The sequence below is a fragment of the Synchiropus splendidus genome, chromosome 10, assembly GCF_027744825.2.
Source record: "Synchiropus splendidus isolate RoL2022-P1 chromosome 10, RoL_Sspl_1.0, whole genome shotgun sequence".
Classification (NCBI taxonomy): domain Eukaryota; kingdom Metazoa; phylum Chordata; class Actinopteri; order Syngnathiformes; family Callionymidae; genus Synchiropus; species Synchiropus splendidus.
Genome location: NC_071343.1, coordinates 20,547,778 through 20,573,198, shown reverse-complemented (window position 1 = coordinate 20,573,198; position 25,421 = coordinate 20,547,778). Strand labels below are relative to the sequence as shown.

Below are 25,421 nucleotides of genomic sequence, written 5' to 3'. Positions count from 1 at the left end.
GTGAAACTATGAATGTATGAATTGAGAATTATAAAAAAAAGTAACCCGAGTCGAAATCGAAATGTGTTGAAATTAAATCTTTCCATTTTAAAAAACTGTGTTTCTATTGTTCATTTTCACAAAATTTTAATGCTGAAGTAAAGCTTGTGAACAAATTCAAAATATTGTATTTTTTTATTATTTTTATTTTTTATTATTTATCAATGGTGTCTCAAATTTTAAAACTTTTTCAGTGTTTTTAAAAACAAACAACTGGCAATCATTAAACTGGTTGAAATTGTAGGTTCTTGAACCTGTTTTTGTCCTGTCTTTTTTGTCTGTGTTCGCAAGTTACCATTAAAGAATAGTTTTGGTAGGCAAGCTGTTCATGTTATAAAATCTAATCGCAGCACTGAAGCCTGTAAGTACATTTTTCCTTTTAATTCAAACTTTTCTCCATCCATTAGATTCTCAAATATCTGTTTCACTGTTAAAAACTCCTAATTGTCAGTACAAGAAATTGAATTGTTTGTAAAAACAATACATTTCTTTCAGCAGTTTTCTTTCAGCACTTACTCACACACACACACACACACACACACACACACACACACACTCGTGCATCAAATTTAAGACTTTCCATTCTCACTATAAGACAACAAGCCATTTTAGCATGTGCGAGCAGCATGTTCCCAATCTTCTTAATCTTTTCATTCACCTGACACTGTCTGCTTACACAAATTGTACTAGTAATCCTGAACTAAAGCCTGACATTTGACATGTATAACTTTTGAGATGTCAAGAACTTTTTATTCTTCGCTACCAGTCACAACCCCGCTTTTTCATGAAATAGTATGAAATATAATTTTTTTTTTTTACAAGTAAAGCCTTTTACGACTCACTGTCAATTCTAACTGACAAATAACAAATCACAGGGTTGACATTGTAGTTTCATACTTTCATTTTTTCATTTTTAATCATCCTAGACCTACATTTTCTTTACATATCTTCAAGCTAAAGAGTATTTTATCTTTTATTTGTCTACATTCACAAGGTGTACGAATTGCGTGGAAGCATTTTTTTTTACGTTAGTAGTCTCTCAACGAGGCGCTGAATCCTGCAGAAGGCTTTTATTCCTTTTTATGAACTTGCATCTACCTATCCATCCATCAGTCAGTTAAGTTTTAAAGTGTAACTGCATAAGACGGAATATGCACACAGAAAATATTAGAACAAATAAATACGAGAATATACTTCAAAGAACAACTCTGTTCATTGAGAAGGGAGAGAATAGAAACTCCATAGAAAGAACATCTGAGAAAAACAACAACAACAACAACAACAACAACAAGAAAAACAATATAACAAAGCTAACAAAGATTTTTGAAAGCAACAGTGTGATTATATCTCATTTTTCACTCAAATTACATTTTTAAATGAGTGAATGTCTGCAAACACATGAAAGCATGTTTGTGAACATACCCTGATAACGCTTGGTGATCCAATATCCAATCCTATGGGAAGATGTCCCGGATCATACTCAGGCCGTCTTCGTTCAACATATACAGCCAATGACTAGTTTCTCGCCCCTAAAATCAGCCTCGATGCACTTTTTAAAAACGGTGGCAAAATTCGCTGTTCTGCCCATAAGAGGGGGAAAGTGATAGAATGAGATTAAGATTTGTCTTTTTTTTTTCTTGAACAATTACAGTAATTGTGTGTGTCATTCTCCCATAAATCGGTTGCTATCATTTAGCGTAAATGTCGCGAGCCGCCCAAAATGTCAAGGGTGACCACTGTGATGAATACAATCTTGAATCTTGAGCACAGAGTGCCCCTTGTTTGTCCCGCAGCGGGGAAATGTTGGACTTGTTGGATCTACGCATACGTAGGTAAATGCGGAATTGATGAACATCTCATAAACATCTCATACGAGAACTTTAAACGGAAGGAAGGAACACATATTGGATATGAAGTTCTATGAAGCTTTTCCACTGGACCTTTGGAGTCAAAGCGTAGACTGACATTCATGTTTGCATGTTACTACAGTACTTTTTTGGGTTTTATTTTGTAATTATGTAGTGTTTCTGTTGGTTGGGGAGAAACTCTTGAAAGTGCTGCAATTTCTGGGACCACGTTGCAATTTTCAAACGTTACTGTCAACGTTTGCGTCAAAAGGATACTTCTGCAAGGAATCTCAATTAATTCCAAAAGCAAACGGATACCTACAATATCCTTGAACAAAATCTGAAATTTTGAAAGAGTTAAATCTAATGCTGTTGTAATATATTCTCACTATGATGTGATTTAAACATAAATGATGCAATAGTTATCTCCTGCAAAAGATAATTTTGATAAAAGTTGAAAATTAAAAGTTGAATGCAGGCAAATATTTATGTTGAATGTTTGTGAGTAGCTTGTAAAATCTTCGATGTATGACTTCATTTTACCCTTTCCTCACTAGTAGCCATCACAAATTGGCGACCTCCATCTTGATCTGAGATGCACCCTCCTCCTATGAAAACCTGGACATCAATTCAGACATATGTGACTCTGCTTGTCTGTCTGTGTAGCAGTCTCTAAACCATACATCATGGCAGGTCCTTTGTATTGTATTGTTTGTAAAGAACAAGTACAACAATACGTGGTATCCTCAGTTTAGACATAACGCGGGTGATTCAACAAGTTACACATGTTCAATGGTGCTCATTCAGAGAACCAATGATTGATGTTTGAGTTCTGGACCAGCAGGAGACCTAACAGATATTTCTTGTTGATGCCAGTGAGGAGAGAGTGACTGTACGTCTCGCAGAAGAATATAAACGCATTAATTGATAATCTGAGGATCAAAAAACTTGAACAATGACCCCTCTTTCAGGATGGCCTCAAATTTTCATCCACGATCTAACAGTCATGTGTAAAGGGTTCCCCCGTTGTTTGTGGTGACGCTGGATGACTTGTTTTGACATAATTCACCTGATGGGCTGCTTGAGACCCGTCAACACAGCATTGTGAGCGATAAAAAGAACATCACTTTAAAAAACAGATCAGTTACTAAAAAACTCCGGGTCGTGTACGATAAGAGGCGTTTGTTTTCGGACGGTACAACCAAACCTTTCGGGTTTTGAGTGGATGAGGGGGTCATTATGGAAGAAATTCATTTCGATCCACGTTTGAAAACACCATTTTCATGTCTAGTGGTGGGACCATCAGGGTCAGGAAAGACCCATTTTGTAAAATGTATACTTGAAAATTGTGAACATGTTATGGATGATGTCAATTTAAATATTGTATGGATTTATACTTCTTTTCAACCTATGTACAGTGAATTGCAAAAGATGAATAAAAATATCAAATTCATTGAAGGTTTACCTGAATCTTTTGAAAATGAAGATGTATTTCCTTCTGATAGAAAACATTTGATTATTCTTGACGATCAATGACGATTTTTGAAGCTTCTGAAAACCCTGAGGTTGTTCGCATTTTTACACAGTACAGACATCATAAAAATATGAGTGTTATAATGCTGACGCAAAACTTATTTCATCGTGGTAAATATAGTCATACTATTAGTCTGAATAGCAATTACTTTGTATTGTTGAAGAATCCTCGCGATAAAATGCAGATAAAAGTTCTTGCTCAACAGGTTTACCCGTCTCAAAGAGCTTTCTTTCTAGAAAGCTTTGAAGATGCTACAGCTGACGCACACGGGTACTTAATTGTTGATCTACCACCCTCATGTCCAGAACGCTACAGACTAAGGACTGGGATACTTCCTCATCAACGTCACACGGTGTACATACCAAAAACATCTGCTTAAGTTATGTGAGCGTATAAAAAGAAACGCTGGTTTACTTAAGGAACTATACCATGCTCCATCAAAGAAACGTAAAGACATTTTGATGCATAGTTCTCGGGACTTTATTCAAGCTCTCGGTGAGATCGCCCTGAATGTTTTGAAGGGGAATGTACCATTGTAACAGGCTCAGTTCAAAAAACTGAAAAAACAGAAGAAAAACATCAGACTCTTGGCTAATAAAAAGGCGTGCGTGAAGCGTGAACGAAGGATTCTTAAAAAGCAATCGGGAGGATTCATTTTGCCATTGCTAGCGGCTGCCATTCCAATCATTGGAAATCTAATAGGAGGACTTGTAAAGAAGTAAAACACCATGAAGACTGTCCAGAAAATGTATCTCGTCTCTCCTCAGCAAATTAACCGGTTATCACGTCCAACCCCCGACATCCGTGAAACAGCCGAAGATGAATTAAATGACAAGATGAGGTCCATTCTAAATGATTCTCAGTTAAACTCGTATGAGAAGATTAAAAAGTATGATGCTCTATTGTAGAGATATTTAACCTTTACAAAACAGGATCAGAGAGACCAAAGGAGAGTAACTCTGACTTGACAACGAAACTGAGTCAGCGATCATCCCCACGACTCTGACAGTCGTGTCGAAAGTGTTCTAAAAACACCCTCTGTAACAGATGACTTGGGTAAGGATATTCTAAATAGCCTTCCGTCAAAAGCTCGAAGAAATGCTGAATACATTATCCAGAGGGTATCCAAAAACGGTGATGGTTGGAATATGAATGGCGAATTGATGTATGATGGAAATGCTGTAAAAGGCTCTCATGTGATTGATATATTCAAGTCCCTTTCCCTCCCGTATAAGAAAACAAGTTCTTCATTACCTGAGGGCTGGTCTGAGTTTCTCGTCACATTATTAAAGCTAAACATCCCTCTCACACTGCTGTCCAATCCTGAAGCGAGGGCTCAATATCAGAGACTTAAATCGATTTCTATCTCGCGAAAGAAAAGTATAGCTGAGAGCTGGTCTCCCTACCCAAAGGACTCTAAAGTGACACCTCGACGACGCTTGACGCGTGTAGTGACCAAAGGGAAGAAATTGTCTCTAACACCTCGATGGGTTTCCTGAATAATTGTCTTGTACACGGTTATTGTCTTTTCATCACTAAAATGTTTTATTGAATTATTATGTGATTACAGATTTTTCTTTTAAACACACGCACAAACAAAATAAGATTAGTCACACATTACAATAGTCTTTAAAATACAGAAGAGAACAGTTTTGTTGTTTCCACGGACAGTGTGCACATCTTTTTAGACATTGTTGATGTCCTTTCACAAAGTTGTATACCATGAGGTCGTTTTTTAAGGTATCGGCGCTGTATAGACTTAATACTTCTTCGATAGACAACCCTCTAGCGCGATGACAGAGGTAGAAGACACAGTGATGACCACATACAAACGATAGAGCGTGCTGTAGTTGGCCATTGTTGTACTTGATGTCGCCTGAATGTTTCTTGAGAAACTTTAAAATATTTTCAGGGTAATGTGAAAAGTACGGCCCCATTCCAAATGAGTCAAAGAAAGTTGTTCTACCGTCTTCTTTGAGAGTTAAAGCCAACCAGTGCTCTCCTGGTTTATGTGCCGGATGTGTGTTGACGACGAAATATGCAGGCGGTCTGAGGGGTTGAGTGTATTGAGGCAACTTATCCGACGGCCATACACCGTAAAATGTGTCACCCAAGAGACCTCTCAGCAGCCTCTGTAACTGGAGACTATCCATAACTTTTTTAATAATAGTCCACCAGCACTTGTCTTTTTGCATCAATCCCCAGAATGGAATCGTAACAAGCGTGCACAATCAGTGTTACGGTGTTTGGTAAGGGTGCTGTGAATCTCATCTCCAGTTGAGACGGGGGAGAGAGCGTCGTTGTCGTCGGCTGGATTGAGATTAAACGCAAACAACGAATAACCGCCGTTAAAACCTTCGCGGTCAATGCTTAGAGGTAGATCCTTCAAATGTCTTCCTGTAGCTAGAATCATGTTATAAAACTCTCTGACCGCCATACCGTTATTAAACTGAGGTTGAAAAGCTTTAGCGGGGATCTGGCGGCCGTCCTGACAGAGGGCTAGATATGCAGTGTTGTAATGATGAAAATTGAACGGGGAAAGATCTCTCCTACCGGTAAATGCCTCATGATGCACCATCCCTAAAACCACGTATTTAGGTATTGAACCCAGAAATAAATTCTCCTGGGTACATATTCTGGAGTTTTCTGGAATGGAGTATGTTTTTACGTTGACTCGCGAGAGCGGGTAGAGAGCATTTCCTTTTAACAAACCCGCTGCATGACCTATTCTCACAGCTGGCGAAACAGTGACTTTCTTCACAAACAGAGAGGCGCCGAGGATTTTCAGACGAAAGGTGGAGTCGCAGGGTCCGTCAGTCAGAAGGCATCATTCGCCCTGGTGAGTTTAATTCTTAAATTGACCGAGTATAATAATAAAAATATGTCGCTGTGGAGAGGACTGAGAAGGTGTACTTCTCTTGATCTGCTCGTGAACTCTGCCCGTTTATTAAGGCCTGCGTTGGGACCGTTTACAGTGACGATCGAGTCAACTGACCCGGGTGTGTCTTGGTAAAAAAGACCGGCACTAAACTGTGTTTTAAGAGTGTCGCCTGAAAAGTTCAGAAGTGTTTCAATCATAGCTCTGTACGGGTGAGTGGAACTGGACTGCGAAATCATCCGATCCCCCAGAACCACGTCGCACTGATCAAAGATTGTGTTTAGAGGATAATTGATGAGACAGACTGCTGCGTCGTTAGCCAACAGGGTGCCATCGGCGTTAGTAATTCTTGCACGCACGTGTAGAAGGGTGTCGTTTAGGTCTCGATACTTTTCGCCGTCTCTCGGTATAAAAAACTCAATCGGACCTCCTTCGCTGATAGCGGCTACTGGAGAAATTTCAGTGTAAATTTTGTCCTCGATGGAAAGCTGCGTCATCGGCGGCGTGAATAAATCCAGTTCTGCCAATGTGCATTCAGCAGATTTCTGGTGTAGGAGCGCCATGTTACTGTATATAAGGTTTTTTAAAATATATCAGAGCTCCCTCTGGACTTCCTCTTGGACCGTTTGCTTCTGTCAACTGACTTCTTTCTTTTTTTGTTTGTACGTTTATTTGAGCTCTGTGTTACACGTCGTCTGGGTGGGCGTCTCTTTGTCCTTCGTGATAAGACGGCTATACCGCCTGACCCTTCCTGTCTCTGTTGATCGCTCATACCTCTCACGGTGCGGGTGAACATATCCGAGGCTATGTTACCCACTGCTGATTTGAGATGAGGCTTCGCTATGGCAATACCTCTTTTCAACAGAGGTGATACAAACCGAAACGTTTTTGAGAAGAGGGAACCGATGCCTCGTCCGTACATAACCGGGGCACCGTAGAACCCTGGTAGATCTCCGCCCACCTGTTTTTCATAATATTGTACAAATCTGTGCAGGTCGTCTCTTAAGCCTGCATGTACCATTGTGTTTGTTTATGACGTGGTCTGCACATGTGGGTTATCTCTCTCCGGCGTTGTGATGATGAATGGATTTCCAGACGACGATACGAGGGTTATATAATATCCTCTCAAGTAACAGGTCTAAAGTGTGGAGTCACCACCACTTTTCCAAAGGTAAAATTGAAAGGTTTGTTAAGATCTGATTTAATTTGTACCTGAATATTTTCAATATGGTTCTTGGCAACTGGTAAATAGTAAGCAGGGTTAAAATGCTGTGTGATTATATCTGAGTAACTACCCTTGATTTCCACCGTTCTTAAAACCGGTGCATATGCATCCCCTACAAGCTGCGGTCTTACAACGTCGCTGTAACAGTAAAGATGGTAAAACCCCGCTTTTAAATCAACTGGATGGGGCGCTCTGAACTCGCAAAAATTGATCCAATGACCAGGCTCTACACCTAACATGTAAGCTAAAGGCGAGTTAAAAAGCACTAAGTCCTGACTGTCTCCTTGAACATCAATTTTTTGCCGTGCATTTTTCAGGCCAGTTCTTCCACTGGACAAAGACTTGTCTCTCTCCTTTAACGCAGCCTTCCACATACTTGAGAATCTTTTCAACGTGAAATACTTTATCCTTAACCAGTTGTACTTTTTGTAATTCTTGATCATAAAATGACCCCTGGATGGGCTCGCCGTCGAAATCTTTCCATTTATACACAGGCGGGTTGCGATGAATACATTCAGTTATCGTAAATATCTCGTCTGTAAAACTCTGCTCATACTTTTTGTCAAATACACCTCGTAGTTTTGATATCCTAAGCATGATCGCCCTCCTTAAATTTTGGCTTCTGTCGACCTTTCGACGGTCTAATGTAAAGATTGTCAAACACTTGCAGAGTATTTTCTTTAGTTACCTCCATCGGTGTCATTTTTATACTACTGTGATAGCTGTGATTATAACTCTTTACTAAATCCTGTAAAACCCTGATGTAACGTAGGGTGTTTTTAGCTGTAAAATATCTCCACATCCGATTTTTAAGAGTGCGGTTAAATCAACCACAGAGGCCTTAACGTCACTCGCTGCTGAAAAATGATTCATACCCTTCCTTTCCATCAAAGCCCTGAAACTCTTGTTAAAAAATTCTTTCCCGTCATCCGTCTGTAGCTTTGCAGGCGTCCCGCTCTCCTCCAGCACTGATTCAAACGGCTTCATTGTCTCAATCGCAGTCTTTCTTTTTAAAACGCGTACATAGGCCTTCTTTGAAAATACATCTATAACGGTCAACAAGTAATTTTGATCGTCGTTATATCTAGCCAATGCCTGCATGTCGCATAGGTCGGCCTGGAATTGTTGAAGAGGCCTGTGAACAAATACTCTCCTGTTTTGATAAAAAAATTTGTGACATCGCCCAGGACCGGCGTTCTATTCCAGATTCTACTTGCTGATTCCAGACGTTCAATTAGAGGATCCTCTGGCTCGTGTTTGATGTATTCGTTCCAGACGCTTGATTTTGGAGACCTCATTTCGAGCAAGACTGTCTCAGCCGTAGCCTTGGTTCTCATTTTCTCCGGTTGTACGTCATTCAGGGTCAAGTAGTGTTGTATAGCAGGCAGAAAGTTCTTGTTACAGAGTCTCTTCATCAACGGGTAGAAGTTAAGACTGTAGAAATCATCCTCCATCTCTTCAAGACAGCTGTGTTGTACTTGGCTGGGATGGTCTACTTGGCAACCGTAGCAGATCTCCCTCCAATACTTGCGCATGGTTTTACCTAGTAGATGAAATACAACTGTCTTTACAGCTTTCAGGAAGAAACCGCTTATCCATCCTTCCGTTTCATCATTAGCTGCTGGTTCTTGGTCTTGAGAAGCTGAGGATGAAGCAGGCGGATGCACGCCGACAGTTTCGTTCTCAGGGCAGGAGGTTGTTGCTCTCTCTACAGGTTCCTCCTCATCGTCCACGTCTTCCATTTCAGTTGCATCAGAGTCGTCTGTGTCGTCTTTGATGGTCAATGAAGGACAGGCTCCGTCCGCCATGCCGTTGTTAGAACCCTCGTACTCATGACCATCACCTGTAACGTCTTCTACCACAGGAAGTAGACGGGTCGGCGAGGAGTTGTTCATTCCGTACCCAGCACCGCCTGTACCAGCTCCAAGGAAGATAGTGGCAATACGTCTCGGAACACCTTCGGTCCTCATCGTTGTCCTGGATGCGCTTGTTCCGCCGGGTACGTCTGCAGGGTGTCGCTCTGGAAAACACCCTCTTTATAACAACCGCCAGCGAGTAGGCGGTCCAAAGGGCGGGACTAAAAGGTCAGTGCTTTTTTTCAACACAAGGGTATCATCCCATAAGCGGCTATGGTAGAAGAGGCCGTCGATTTTTGGAGAAATCTCGCGGATTTTTTCACTCCAAGCATCCAAAGGTATGGTTAACAGAGTACGAAATACACTGCAATCAGAATTAAAATACTCCAGGACGAAATCTTCATCTTCTTCACCCGTGACTCCTGTTGATACTTTATGGAGGGCTCTGAAGGACCAAGGTCCTGATCCTGACATTTTAGCCAACCATATAGCCACGAAGGACGGCTTCCTCTTCATTCGATCAGGTTTGTTAGACACGGCTCCAGCCTTCTGACGTTGTTGTTGTTGTTCTTCTTCTTCTTCAGCCCTTGGGGGGAGGGTTATTATTTTAATTCCCTGTTGATATAAAAAAAAGGGGGAGGGTTATTATTTTAATTTCTTTTTATATAAAAAAGGGGGAGGGGGTGGTTTTATTACCTCTGGAAGGGGAGGTGTTTTATTATCTCCAGGGCCATAAATCATACAGTTTTGACATTTTGGTGTATCCTTCTTCTCTCTTATGTGAAGTCTCTGGACATCCTCAGTGAGAGGCAGAGTAGATGCTGTGATTTAAGGTTGCCAAAGAGCAAAGTTCAGAGTTTTGAGTGTTTTTACAGATATCTTTGACGGCATTTCATTTGTATGCAGGAACCAAAGCATGTGCCTGAAAATGTGTTCAATTATTCCATGCAGCGAGCGCATTGAGCGACTCAATAAAACCACCTCTTAAAACTATCTTCTCCACAGCGTGGAGCTGGGATTACTAGTGAGTCCCTCAATATTGGCTGAACCATGAAAGTCATGTATTACGGTCAACAGCTGTTGTTGCTTGGCCTGACTGCTAATGCATGCTACTTGTAAGAGACTGATGTTTGGACTTTAGCTTCGATGCAGCAACTGTGAGTTCAATCCCTGATCAGCCCTAATTCCACTGCCACATCTGAAGATCTCCTTCATCATCTTTGAACCTCAGTGGTGATCTTTCTCTTCATTTATGCAGGACTTCAACATCAAAGGTCTTTTGTTCAACTTGTTCCCTCGCTCCTCTCCTTATCTCCAGAACAGCAACACAATAACTCCTGCAACTGGCCGGTTAGCTCAGATGGTTAGAGCGTGGTGCTAATAACGCCAAGGCCATGGGTTCGATCCCCATACTGGCCAATGATATTATGTTAACTGTGACTATATATGTATTTAACAGTTAACATGAGAGAAGTTTCACAGTTGTATCTATATATATAAAGAAAATGCGGTGTTTACCCTCAAATCCTACGGTCCATAAATGAACAAGGGTGCCAAAACACCCTATCAGGTCAGGGTCGTGTTCAATGTCATGATGTTGAGGCCGGAGTTTGAAATGTTTCGGTGGTCCAGTATCTTCCTGTGCAAATACTGAACTGATTCTTCCGTGAATACCGGGCACAGTACTATTTCAACCACCTCCTTCAAGTCCATCAGCACAGTCCATGCTCCGTGTCCTTCAGGTACCATATGAAAGGAAACAATCTCAGCAATGTGGCATTTTCATGGCCATTGCCACCATTTGTGTTCCTTGCTGCAAATGCCTTGGGCAGGCAGACATCACAACGTTTAGAAAATGAAGCTCAAGTATTCCAACCCACATTCATAACACTCACACTGCTATATTTTGACCGATGCATCAATTTATGTACAGAGTGGAACTGAGTAGATACATATCTTGAGCTGACATGGACTTAAAGAAATAGAGAAGTTGAGGAGCCGAACTGAGTCGGCCAAAAACCTCATCTCACTGCATGTTTGTTCATCCGCTATTGTCGATTTCTCTTTGTGAAAGTGAATGTTCCTTGACAGGAATCTCTGCAATGGTGTTCTTGTGTAAACTGTAGCTTCCTTCCAAGCAGTTGACCTGGGTTCAATTCTCAGGCTTTGCCAATTGTTTTTGCCATCTAACCGTGGATGGCAGAATATTTGTGCCTCAACTGTCAACACCACAAAAGTCCCATTAAGGCTGGACGCGGACGACCAACAGACAGGTCTCAATGGGATAAAAATCAATCTCTGCCTGGCGTTGTTGGTAGGACTCGAAGCTACGGGGGAAATCCCCAATGGATTTCAGTTCCATGGCCTTCATCACTCGTGCCTTCAGTGGATTTGTGAATGGTCAGAAGAAACCACTTCTTTGAATCACGACTGAATGGAATGGGCTACATGCAGTGGCTGGGAATCGAACCCAGGTCAAGTGCTTGAAAAGCAGCCATCATCATTGTTGCTTGAAAGATGAGGAAGAGATGTGATGAACTGATTTCTAATGAACCCATAACTAAATGACTTATGAAGTGTCTGAGGAACAGTGTTGTTGTGGCCGAGTGGTTAAGGCGATGGACTTGAAATCCATTGGGGTTTCCCCGCGTAGGTTCGAGTCCTACCAGCAACGTCAATGTTGATTTTCTTGCCTTGTGACCTGTGTGTCATCGTCAGCGCCCAGAGATGTTTGAAGCCCAAATATCTTGAGTGTTGTGGACAAGCTGCTCATAGAGTTTACGTGGCTTTTTATCTTGTGTAGTACTTTTCGACAGATTACTTCCCCACTTTGTCTTCATTCATCATGTTGTGAGACACGCACGATGCAGAGGGCGCCACCATGAGTTAAAGGTTGATGTGGAAGAATACAGCTCCTTCTCTGGTTCAGTGTCAGTAGTTCACTCATGTTTCTCGTCAGATCGTATAAATCTTTCGCCTTTTACTAAAGATTTCCGTGGAGAGGAACAACATGAGTTTTTGCAAATTTTTTGATGCCCTGCTCTTGTAGGGCTTCTTATTGTGTTCAATGTAACCTGTCTGGTTAACACCTTTGGATTACAAGCGCAGAGTTGTTATTCCCAAGATGTGTATCTATGAAGTAGCAGAGTGTGTTGTCTCACTTAAAGTTGTACTCCAAAAAGACAGTGTCCCGTGTGAGGCTCGAACTCACGACCTTCAGATTATGAGACTAACGCGCTGCCTACTGCGCCAACGAGGCTTGTGCAGTCAATGAAAAGCAGCGTGACTCAGAGGAAAGGCCAAGTGCATGGAATGGAGACCCACTTCTTTGGGAGAAAATACACAAAGCAACATTCCCATCCATGAGTGGTCTGCATGAGGACAGCGAAGAGGCAGGACGATCATCATGAACTGTGCTGTAGCATCGCTGATGACGCATTCACATGAACAAAGCCTCTTCCGGTGTAGGTACCAAATGTGTCTGTCACTGCCTGATGTGGTCCGCCTGCCTGATGCGGTCCGCCGGAAGTTCCAGGACTGGAACCGGATGTTAGAAACACGCATGCGCAAGGTCTAGGAATTGTGTTTATTGGATATATCGCGTGAATTTGTGTGTTTTTTGAATAGCTGTCAAAATAGTCTATATTTAACAGTAAAATCTGGAAATTGTACGTTTTTACGCGCATGGGTAAGTACGATCTGTTCTTTCTGCCTGATGTGGTCCGCCGGAAATGATGGTGCTGGAGCAGAAAGTTACAGACGAACTGGTTTACGGTACACAAGCGTTACTTTGGTTTATTTCTTTGTCACAGCCAAACTGCACAGACCTAATCCTAACCCTTAATCTAGACTGTAGAAGTTTAAATTTTAAAACGTTCAAGAAAAACTTGGACGCATGCGCTGACCAGTAAACGTCAGTTGGTAAAACATGCGCAATTTCCGGTACCAGTCCCGGAATTTCTGGTGGACCACACCAGACAGTGACAGCGTCCGCTTACCAAATGTGTCCTACCTGCCACGGAGTGGCATGACATCACATCCAGCATATACCATATCTTTTTTTTTAATGTTTTAATGAGCCAGAGGAAATTGAAATAAAGGATTTCAAGGCAATTTCTACCACATGCGTAGCATTTATTTCCACAAAATGCAATGTTTGTCATCGAATCGTTTGTGAAGTTTATGTCCATTCTTCTCCGCAGCTGCGTAATAACGCATCGTGATTGGCTGACATGCGCAGAGCTTTGTTTTTCTTTGATATCGCTCAAGAAATCACAATAGTCTCCACATTAGGCACTTTAACACATCCAGATACATTTTATTCATTTACCAGGGAAAATATGCATCTATGAAGGCGTTTTCACCCCTGCCAAATGGGTCCTACCACTTCCGCGTTAGCCGAAAGACGCGTCGTGATTGGCTGACACGTACGGGTTATTGTTTTTACGACTAAACGACTAAAAATACCTGCAGATGCACATAATTATCTGCTGTGGGGTCTATTTTTATTTTTGTGCAACATAAAACAAAAACAATGCTCCGGCGAGGCAGAGGTGTGAAGAATCTCAACGGGGGGCGACTCAGATTCAGGCTCTCGAGACAGAACACTGCAGTGTGAAAGTGCCCTCAGATTTGGAGTTGGCCACACCAAGGCCTTCGAGCAGGCGCATGGAAACATGCGCGTTTTCACAGCCTGTGATTGGATAGTGAGAGAGTGTACGAGCCAGAGCTAGCAAACTGCACCTGTCGCGAGCTGCACAAGCAAATCTTTTGCGTGTGTTCATTTAATAGCGGTTCTGTCAACCCACAATGGCTGAAGGAGGAGAAGAAATAGATTTTGTTGCAGATTTACCGTCAAATCCATTTTCAAGACGGAACTTTCAAGTAAAGTCGGACACCATTAAGAAAGTTCGGGCAACTCCGAAGCTAGCAAGCCTGTCACAACCGGGAAAAGGACTTGTCCGCCACTTTCAGTCCACTAACTACGAGCGGTACCCCTGGCTCACCAGCTCTGAGGAACACTGCAAATTGTATTGCTGGGAGTGCTTGTTATTTGCCACAGATCGACATGGTGTTTGGAGCAACACTGGACACCAAAGCTCTGCTGGACACTTAAACGCAACGGTCTCCAAAACCTTTCACTTACTAACTTACTGACTTACTTGACTGAGGGCCAACGCGAAAAATTCACAGCCCGCCACTGGTAAATGGTGGCGGTAAATGACAGCCAACAGTATATTTGCACTTTTGACTGGAGTTGTTTAAAGCATGTGACTCTGAACCAGTTGCTGTGTAGTTGTCTTGACTCAGCACGTGTGTTTTTAAAGTGTTGTATTCATCATGTTTTTTGCTGTGCATTTTTTAAATCGAAGCTCTTGAATTTGAATGTAAACAGCTTCGTCCGACTACTGGATAGAAAGTCGAGCTTCTCTCAGTCAGGCAACACCCCATGAAGCCCGGCTAGCTCAGTCGGTAGAGCATGAGACTCTTAATCTCAGGGTCGAAGGTTCGAGCCCCACGTTGGGCGCAACTTTTCAGCTTGCTCAAATCGAGGTTGTCCACTCCCTTGTCCCCACACAAGGGACAGTCAAATACAATATTCCTATCACCCTGCCCAGAGGTTCTGCATCCCTGATGGATGAGGAGGACTCAACATGCCACCTGCCTCTTGTCCCACCGACATCACTCAGACATTGTAACACATTCCTCTCCTGAGTCCTCAGAAGTTGGCCTGCTAGCCAGAGTCAACTTTTCAAGATACATTGACGGGAAAATGCAAACACTCAACCTCAACCCTCAGTTCCTGTCCGTTTATTATTGTATTTAATAAACTGGTAATTTACTCTTGTTGTCCCGTGTCCTCTGTAAACCTGCAACATTCTAGCTATTGGGTCCACCTCCATGACGAGCCATGACTCATGTTCTATCTGTAGCTGCTGCCGTCCTCTGAGTCCTCTGCTCTGCAGACCTGCTCAGAGCTGCTGAGAGACGCGACCAGCGCCACATTTCATCATCCCTGACGGTTGTTCTGGAACTGATTGAAGAAGAATCGTTTCTAACTCTGACGTCTGTGTCCACAGTCAACTGGAAATAAACCTGTGAACGGACGTTTTGATGGTTCTGATCGCTCTGATCGCTGTTTGTCTGCTCCTTATTGAAACACAGGAGAGTCATGATCTAATAAAGCCAGAGGAAAAACGCTGCTCCTTCGTCTTTATTATTCAACAGCGCTGTAAACAACAGGCATGACGTTGTTCACGGAAGAATCATGTGAGAAACATCACGACGTCCATTGCTCGCGGAATTCCATTCATTCCACTGGACATGTGAGGGAGAGAAACCGAATGACGTTGCATCTTACAGATTTATTTCTCATCACGAAAAGATTGCGGGTTGTTGTCTCTTGTCACCAGTAAATGTTCAAACTTTCCCTTTTGCTTCATTCTGAAACATGCATTCAAAATAAAGTTTTATCATCTGGGTCCATCTCTCTTGCAGCTGCTTCCACCTCTCGCTGGATCCTGCCTCTCCTCACTGGCTGCATGACGGAGTTCCATCTCTGATGATGAATGATAGATGCTTCTAGAAGTTGCCTTTGCAAGTATGAGCTGGACAGTGTTGTGTATATTACTTTCTGTGATTACATTTTTCACTGTTTCGTCACGGTCTTTCCTCATAAACAAACGTGGGATGGGGGGGAGGGACCAGGGACCCAGCTTTACGACAGCCTGCAGTTACACTCATTCACCTGTGGCGCCGCCAAAAGCAAATATTCCAGGACTGCAAACAGCTGCTTTAACTAAAGCGTGCAAACATGAAGCTTCTTTCATTTACTTTTGGCACATTATCGAGTTGGACTGGTCACAACAGTGTCTGTGTCTCCTGCAAGGATTCAAGGCCTTTCTTTCTCAATTCCATCTTGCTGACTGAAACGGATCCAAACTACAGGCACAATTGATGAAACTCCAGCTTCCTTGTGTTGAAGGAGCACAGCAGATGAATGACATTTAATCTCAGGGTCCAGGGTTCAATTCCGTGTTCAGGCGATACTCTGTGTCTGGCCAAATTGGCTGTTTCGCTGGTTGTGTGTTGGTGCAGGTTGCAAAAGGACTTTAAGAAGGTTCAGGCTCTGATAGGAAAACACACAAGGCTTATCAAAGTGAATATATATTTTGGAGTTCCAATGACCCTTCCACATTTTAGCATTATTATTTATTAGATGTATTTATATAAGACAGATGTGGTATACACAAGCCTCGTTGGCATAGTAGGCAGCACGTCAGTCTCATAATCTGAAGGTCGTGAGTTTGAGCCTCACACGGGGCACTGTCTTTTTGGTGGATGGATTTCCATTCCATTCATTTACGTTCAACTGTTTTGGGGCACAAGCTTTGCAACATGACTCCTACCACGACCTTTATTTATGGTATGTTTCCACGGAGCGATATGTGTCCATTTTCCCCTCTTCCCGGACATCAGGACAGTTGTGGATGATGTTTGCGACCGAGACCAGCACAATGTAGCATGGACGACTGCAGAACACGAGAAAAGTCTCTTTTGTGCTCTGAACACTTATATGTGTGCAAAACAGGTCACTGACGTCAGAAGACGGTCACCAGTTCACAGATGTTATTGGATCGATGGTTCAGAGGATTGTGTTGAAGTGCTGGTTTGTTCAAAGGCTGAACAACAGAAGCAACGTTTCTGTTGTTTCAACATCATATAATTGTTGATTTCATGGTGACGATGCTGTGTTTTAGCAGCTAAATGTTGTGATAGCTGCCTTGCACGACCACAAACTTCACTCCTGTTTTGTGACAGCTTTACACTTCCAAATCCTAGCTACAGTTAATGATGTGATCGACCTCTTCCTAAACTACCTCATTTATTCCAGGTACGTCCCATATGGTGTCGTTGTTTGGCCCCTGGTATGGGAACCACATCGGGACGCTCCGATCGATCAGTCACCATGATCCTGATCAAGCCATAAACCCCTTTGGGTGGACTCCTGTCCCATAGGTCGTCGTATTCCTAGTTCTTGCCCAGGACAACCAGTGTTGACTATTAGCTTGGAGCTTCTGACCTTGTGCTGGCACTTTGACTGAACATGTGTAATACATGCTTTTGACAGAGATTTGAATGCAAAACACTGAGACAAGATTTCAGCATCAGAGCGATTCATTTATGTCCAACTGTTTTGGGACACAAGCTTTGCAACACTACTCAGTGATGCGAGCCATGTGACAACACAATGTCCATGTGATCGGTACAATGAGGTTTGGGACAAAGAAGTGGAAGACAGTGTTGGTTGATGCAAAGATGAAATGGTGGAAGCTTTTGCTCTCATTCTCTTTATTCATTTATTCCCTAAAGCACTGCTACCATCTTTCTTTCACACTCTCTCTTTGCTGAAAAACACATAGCCATCACTGACTTCAGTCACACAATCCTTCTGCACAATCTTCAAACCTTGAAAACTGAAAACGTTTGTTCACAGATCAACATTTTCATGAGTAGTAGCATGTCTCTGTGGCGCAATAGGTTAGCGCGTTCGGCTGTTAACCGAAAGGTTGGTGGTTCGAGCCCACCCAGGGACGTGACCTGCTTTATCTTGCAGTAAAAACTTAATTCATGTACTCACTCTGACAGACGTGATGTTGATCAAACACAGCCCTTCGTGACAAAACAGGCGTCACCAAACTGTCTCAGAAAGGGCTGCAGGTTTTTCTTCCAACTGAGCACAGACAGTTTAACCAATCAGGTGTCAATTTGGAGACTCCAAGTCTTAACCATCGTTCCATGAACACATGTGAACCTGGGATCATCTTCTGTTATTTTGATTATTATTATAAATATAATATCCACACAGACAGTCCCTTGTTCCATGATCATAGACATGGTTCATCATACCTGAAGCTGTGTGTCCATGGTGCTACTTGTGCTATTTGAGTGGTTTTACAGATATCTTTGACAGTTGAAATCTCATCTGAACTGCTAAATATGTCCCATATGGTCTAGCGGTCAGGATTCCTGGTTCTCACCCAGGCGGCCCGGGTTCGACTCCCGGTATGGGAAAGCGACCATCATTATGGTATTTTGATGTTGTTTAATGACAGATTGTTGTCATTAATCACCTCTTCCAAACCTCCCTTAACTCGAGAGAATGCAGGCATAAATCCCACGACGTCTCACACGCTAAATGAGAACTCTAACATATTCATTTGATACCTTTGTTGTCGAACCTGTGTAAGTCTAAATAAACACGTCGACTAACAACCACTGCCTCAGACAGTTGGTGTCAGTCTAGCCAGTGAGAAGATCTTTAGTTCGGGTCTGATCGCAGTGTACTGTCTATTTCAGATTTATGAAACTTCTGAAATCAGAAGACATCCATCACACACATCATACAATCACATACAATATTGATGAGCGTCAAAAACAAACAAAAAAAGATTTTCTTTTTCCAATACCATAAAGTGCTGCACCAAAGGAAGGACAGAAATCTTTTTTCTCCATGGAAACTTTTAAACCTCAAACAAATTGTCCTGATATTTAAATAGTTTGGTTTGTCTTGGAAAGAAATAAATGCAGATATATGTATGAATGTCTGTATCTTGTGCTGGCCAGCTAAATAACATTAGTTCTGAGGAGCTCTTGTCTTTGTGAGGAGAGTATCAAGCATTGGTGCTCAATCTGACCTGAACTTGTCCTCCGCGACCATCTGAAGATCTCTTCCTTTTAAATGCAGTCTAAAGTCCAATGTTCATCTACGAGGGAGATGCAAACATGTTGAACAGACGATGGATGGCAACTAGTCAGAAGTTCGGATCACCTGTATCACATGTGTCTCCTTCATCGTTGCTGCAGCGTCTAAGGACCCCGCCTCCCCAGTAGAGCATTGGTAACCAGTGTTGGTTAATCACGCCCACAGTCCACTATACTAAGAAGGATCCTGTCAGCAGTGTTTAGCGTTCTCTCTGTAGCGTTCGCTCTGTCAAAAGAGTTCTTTTTATTCTTTATTCTTTCATTCTTTTTATATTTCAGGAATATTTTATCCGACTGTCCATTGTGTGGGGACAAGGCTGGGAATATTCTTTAAAAACACCTGGGAAATCCAGAGAAATGATCCCAGGAAGAGTTTTATTGGTGGAATGTTTTTACTGGAACAAGAAAGTGAGAATCATGAATGTGTTCACTCCTCCAGACTCTGCCCAGTTCAATGTCATCATGCCATCAGAAGTTCCCCTATTGAGCAGGAATCAAGATTACGGTTGCTCACATGGAGGTAATGGCGTCTCCTAAAACCAACAAGTCATGTCTTCCAATCTCCTTGAGTGAACTAACGATGAAAATGACCTGATTCAAGGAAGTTGAGGAAAATGAGCAGTTTGTCGCCGCAAGTTACAAAACACAGCTGATATCAGGTTTGTCATGTGCTCACCACAAACATCAGCTAAGACACAGGAACACACACACACTGCATCAGGTTACACACATCACACCTCCCTAGGAGCCTGGATAGCTCAGTCGGTAGAGCATCAGACTTTTAATCTGAGGGTCCAGGGTTCAAGTCCCTCTTCAGGCGATGCTTTGTCACTGGCCAAGTTGGCTGTTTCACTGGTTGTGTGTTGGTCCAGGTTTCAAAAGGACTTGGTTCAGGCTATGATACGGTCGGGGCTCAGCTCTGACTCATTGGTTGAATCAGCTGGGTAAGATAAAACACAAAGTTCCAATAACACTGCCATGTTTTATTATTATTTATTAGATGAGTTTATATTCGACAAATGTGGTGCAAACAAGCCTCGTTGGCACAGTAGGTAGCGCGTCAGTCTCATAATCTGAAGGTCGTGAGTTCGAGCCTCAGTGACTTTTTGAAAAGTGATATGGATTTCCATTCCATTCATTTACGTTCAACTGTTGGGGGACAAGCTTTGCAACATGACTCCAAATCTTCAGTCATCTCCCACTTTAAATATTAACTATGTCATATTTGCATTTCTTTTTTTACACTCTTGCCTCGTATATACTGTAGTATTGCGATGATTCTAAAGTATATGGAGAAGTGTTTTTGTTTTGGATTATAAAAACAGCGTACAGCAGGCTTTTCTGAGCTCCCACCCATCAGTCCACCTGTAGCACAAGAGTGATGTGTCAGTTGATCAATACTGTTGTCCAACAAAATGTTCAACAAAACAACAAAACTCCTTTTTATACTTTGCTAACATTCAGCAGTTCAATCAATTTTCTTCTCTGGTTAAATAAAGGAGTGAAATCAGATGGTATGACTCACTATTTTTAGGATCTTTATCTTTCTTATTTGAGATTCTCCCACTCTGAAATGATTCCTCAAACATCCTCCATAGAACGGGACAGAGCTTTTCCTTAAACCTTTTTACAGAACGCTGCTGCGAAGCCACTGGGGCCAGAGACCTCACCGCTCTGCATTGATAATTGCTGCTTGGAGTCCCATCACTTCAATTCACCCACATATGTCTAACACAGTGAGTTGATGTCTTTGTTGTAGAACCTGCTGTAAATGTGAATAAACACATTAGAGCCAACTTGACTGACTGAGACAGCTTGTGTCAGCTGATGGGATTTCTGTTAACATTGACCAGTTACTGCCAGTGTTCATTAAAAAAAAAACATGTTCAGCCTCAGGTTCTAAAACAAATACATTGCTGCAAAGATTTTCAAGCTTTTAAGGTTGGGATGTGCAATATCCTGTCATTAAAACAGTGAGTCAGTGGAGCATGAGGCGTGTGATCTCAGTACTTTATCAAATAAGTGCTTTATCATGAAGAATTACATGCAATGTTTGTAATACATGTGCGAATAAGTTTATTGATGGTATTATCCATTGTACATAATCTAAAGTGGGACTGCAAAATGAGTAAACAGCAGTTGCAACAGCATACACAATTAATTGCTATATCATCAAAATGACAAACAAAATACAATTACAAGATTCTTTCCACTCTTCAAAAGTCTGTCCAGGTGCAGGGCAGTACCACTTGCCACATACCTGAGAGTGGCCGGTTGATTTGGTTTTTTTGCTTTGCCACAATGTTTGCACTGATAGTGGTAGTGCTCTTTTGGAGGTTCACCTCTCTGCTCTCGCTCCTGATCCTCAAGGGCTGCCTTTCGCAACCTCCTTTGGTGGTGGCCATTTGTGGGGTCAAGTGCATCTGGGTGGGTTTGAGAGGATGCTGAGGATTGTTGCTGGAAGGATGTTGAGGGTGGTTGGTCGGTGGACGACCAGCCCTGTGTGGGTGCTTGGGAAGTCGACGGCCAAGCATAGAAGTGTGGTGGGGGTCCTTCAGGGTAAGTTTACCAGCCTTTGAGGGTGAGGTGGGGGTGCGAAGGGTGCCCTGTGGGTGGAGGGCCAAGCTTGAGGACCGTTGGGGGTGGCTGCTAGGCAGAGAACCAGCCATGGGGTGTTTGAGGAGGCGGGGCCCAGCTCTGATAGTGGACCGGGGGACACTGACCAGTTGAAGAGGGAGGAAACCCTGCACTCTGTGGAAGTGGTGCAGATGTTCTGGTGCTGCGCCGCTGAAGGAGTGAATCCTGCTCCGTTCTTTTTTGGCGATCATGCAGCCTACAGGACAGAAAAACAAACACACATGAATATTCAAGCACTTTGTGAACAGCGTTATAAAAAGTGCCATGTAAATAACGCCTTTATTTTTATTATCATGAAAATGTAGTCATGCAATTGATTGAGATATTATAGACAAACTCACCAGGACGACACTATTGTGTGGTTTATGTTAACTAACAACAGGTCTGTCTTATCCAAGACATCTTTGGAGTCCTCCAGCAACTGTTTGATATGACTGTCAATCTTAACAATTGCTTGTGGGATGGGGAATGTCCGCCTATTGTTGTCTTTCGGCCCATTTCTGGCCTCCCGGAACTCATGGTAGACTTTCAAAGCTACACAGTCAGAAACTCGGTTGAGGTCTGGTCGGTGAGCAGCCTTGCCATGTACCATCTCCAACCTGCAAATAAATAAACCACATCATAGAGCACATCATAGCACACGCCTCCCCATCCAGGAACCCCAGGGGAATCACACCTAGTGTCCTGTCATAAGAAATGAACCAATAAAATAAATTACAATGAGAAAAGATAACTATAAACCCACATCTCTAATGGTCATGAGAGGAGCATATCACATTAGATGACATGAGATAATTCGATATGTATCCACGTACCAAAGCTGCGGTGAGGGGCTGGCTCTCCTCAGGAGGGCGGGGCAGATGTGGCGGCAGTGTCACTCTCCTCCAATACCGGCCAGGAAGATGCAGCAGTCTCCTCAAATGCAAAAGTAGATTCCTGGGGAGGTCAACAAAACTTTATGCCTATATTATAAAGACTGCTTCAGAACAAGTTATTGCTTTTCCAAAAGCATTTGATGGATTATCAAACTCCTGTTATCATGTTACATGAAAAGTAATGTCTGTGACATCTGGCACAGTTATGTCGGTGCTGTCCTCGTCTCAGACAGCGTCCAACATGCCTGGCCGTATCTCACTGACGTCCTGCTGGCTCAGGAGATCTCCTCTGTTTGACTGCGCCAGGAGGTATTGCACTGCAATGTGTTCTCCTGCAATCAATAGGGGTGAATAAAGATTATCTTTTTACCTTCTTACCTACTAGGTCATCAACAGCAGTTTATTTTCTTACCAGTAGGCTTCCTGGGTGGAACAAACTCTGGAAGAAGAGGTTCCCAAGACTCTGCTGCTCAGTGCATTGGACATCAAACGTATGTCATATTTTCGTCCTGGATGTCTCTGTCATCCAAATAGCTTGTGCTGAACGGTTGATGTTCCACCTCGAAACACCTTCCAGCATATACATTTGAGTGTGCAATGCGTTGCATCTCCACCCTGATAAGAAAAATACAACATGATCACCGAGTACAGCACATTGCAGTATTATGACGCATTATGACATAAGACATTTGTCATGTAATGTACTACCACAATTCTAAACTTACCTGGAATGAAAGCACACTGATGCTTATGAAAACTCTCAAGGGATGAGGACCCTCTGGCAGATCTGAGGACATCCAACGTTCTATCACCTTTCTCCAGCCGCGACCCGGTGTTGGTGTACAGCTGCAATCCTGGTGGATCCTAGATGCAGGCAAGGTGCTTTTGCTGGACCTCCCACACTTGAGACATGCTCTCACGATTGATGAGGTGCAGCCCAGTGCCGTCCACGAGGTCCCACATGGAGTCCAGAAGACCTTTGATGAGTGCACGGGTCTCCTCTACCCCTCGGGTTCTCCTGCGGCAGTGTTTGGCCAGCTCGCTAGAACTGATGCTTGCCAACACCTGGGCGTCAGTTGGTTCATAGCCCTGATGTTTTTTCTTCAGCTCCACCCACTTGGCCTCCTTCAGGCAACAGACGTCCTGCTTATCCCACTTGAAAATGCAGCTTGATAAGTTTGAACAGAACGTGCCATACAGTGGATGCTGTTCCGTTGTGAGACCATGAGTGAATCACCTCATGAAATGCAACACATCCAACCGCACTGTGGATGTTAGTGGCCGAAACCAATGGAGAACTGGACGGACTCCTGCATGAATTCATAAGGTTATTAATAGAAGTTAGTTTCCAGTCAAAACATCACAACACAAATAGTGGTTAAGCTACATGTTGCTGCAACAGTCCCTATCCACATAGATGCCGTCTGGTTGGGGCTCACCAGCATCACCGTATCTTTGATGACCCCTTGGCACAAGTCATCCAGTCCAGCCCCTTCGCCCGTTGTGAGGAGAGAGTTTAGAACCATACTTGTTTCCGATGTTGGTCATCCATGTCGCGGTGTCCTCAATTCCTCCTGCCAGTTGTTTTGTGATCTATATAACACAAATACAGACATCATAAGCACATGTACTCTTAGCCAAAGAAAAGAAAAATAGTAATACGTAAATATAGGTGTACATTTACCTTCTTAGTGGTGTTATGTCCCCAGTCTAGGGGGAAGGTGGACCACAACATGATTGTTTCCATTCTCCAAGCACTCCAGCAGCCACGAAGGGGACATTTAACATAAATGTATTCGATGCTAACACAAAGCGACCATTTCTCTAAAACGTGAAACAAAACTAAAAGACACAGTACACAAATGAATCAAATGCCTTCCCTCTCAAATCACAAACGGCTTGGTTCTTAAACAAAACTCAGTAAAACTTTAACCGACGCGAAGTGACTGTTACATTGCAAATAGCAAACAAAACGTTCTTTACATACACTAAACTCAGGATGCTTGTTGAAACTTAAATTGAGGAATTTGACACAAATCCAATGCAATGACAAAAAGGAACAAAACAAAAACTCTGAGAAACATCAACACAAAAGAACAATCACAGGAGCACAGTACAACACCTGCTGCTGGCTTGGAAGTGGTTGGAGAAGAGAGAGAGAGAGAGAGAGAGAGAGAGTAGGTAGCAGCTACAGGTACTTGTAGATGTCTCCACTCCCTCTGATCGGCTGCACTCCGGCTCCAGCAAATCAACCTCCATCTGGCCACGCCCACAACCACACACTGCAGGAAGCAAAAACTGCAGCCTTCTCTGTTAAAAGCAATATGACCCTGGCCCCCAATATGACCATAACAGGCATTACCTCCATGTTAGCAACCGTTAGCATGGTTGCTAAAGTGAGTCCGTGCTCACTCGTGTGATCAAAAACGATACCCTTTGTTTTTGTCACTCGACATCTGTCATTCTTGTAATACATAGACAACACAACCTCCAGAGTATTAAAATGTATTTAGAAACTTGTGAGTTTATTCCCAAAACCTGCGAAAGGAAGCGGGTTGATTATGATGACACCATTGAACCATCATCTCTGTAGTTAGACTAGTTAAACTAGTCAGCACGATCGCTGTCGACAGAGTTCAATAAAACAGTCTGAAACAGCTTCTCTCTACCTGTCAGCTTCAATCGCTCTTCTTCTACTGTCATAGGAACCTGAGGGACTGAAGAGCTCACAGCGCCACTCCTCCTCACAGAGGTGCACTACTCAT

At 42.8% G+C, this 25,421-nt stretch overlaps 8 non-coding genes across 8 annotated transcripts; 7 read left to right on the top strand and 1 right to left on the bottom strand.

Annotated features, from left to right (window-relative positions):
* Positions 1-10,724: 10,724 nt before the first annotated feature.
* trnai-aau (transfer RNA isoleucine (anticodon AAU)) lies at positions 10,725-10,798 on the top strand. The gene has a single exon. It is a non-coding gene; the product is annotated as a tRNA-Ile (tRNA).
* Positions 10,799-11,971: 1,173 nt separating this feature from the next.
* Positions 11,972-12,053, top strand: trnas-uga (transfer RNA serine (anticodon UGA)). The gene has a single exon. It is a non-coding gene; the product is annotated as a tRNA-Ser (tRNA).
* Positions 12,054-12,319: 266 nt separating this feature from the next.
* On the top strand, positions 12,320-12,432 carry LOC128766520 (U5 spliceosomal RNA). The gene has a single exon (XR_008416017.1). It is a non-coding gene; the product is annotated as a U5 spliceosomal RNA (small nuclear RNA).
* Positions 12,433-12,565: 133 nt separating this feature from the next.
* trnam-cau (transfer RNA methionine (anticodon CAU)) lies at positions 12,566-12,638 on the bottom strand. The gene has a single exon. It is a non-coding gene; the product is annotated as a tRNA-Met (tRNA).
* A 2,195-nt stretch (positions 12,639-14,833) lies between these two features.
* trnak-cuu (transfer RNA lysine (anticodon CUU)) lies at positions 14,834-14,906 on the top strand. The gene has a single exon. It is a non-coding gene; the product is annotated as a tRNA-Lys (tRNA).
* A 2,996-nt stretch (positions 14,907-17,902) lies between these two features.
* Positions 17,903-17,976, top strand: trnan-guu (transfer RNA asparagine (anticodon GUU)). The gene has a single exon. It is a non-coding gene; the product is annotated as a tRNA-Asn (tRNA).
* A 406-nt stretch (positions 17,977-18,382) lies between these two features.
* Positions 18,383-18,454, top strand: trnae-cuc (transfer RNA glutamic acid (anticodon CUC)). The gene has a single exon. It is a non-coding gene; the product is annotated as a tRNA-Glu (tRNA).
* Positions 18,455-19,891: 1,437 nt separating this feature from the next.
* trnak-uuu (transfer RNA lysine (anticodon UUU)) lies at positions 19,892-19,964 on the top strand. The gene has a single exon. It is a non-coding gene; the product is annotated as a tRNA-Lys (tRNA).
* The last annotated feature ends 5,457 nt before the right edge of the window (positions 19,965-25,421 follow it).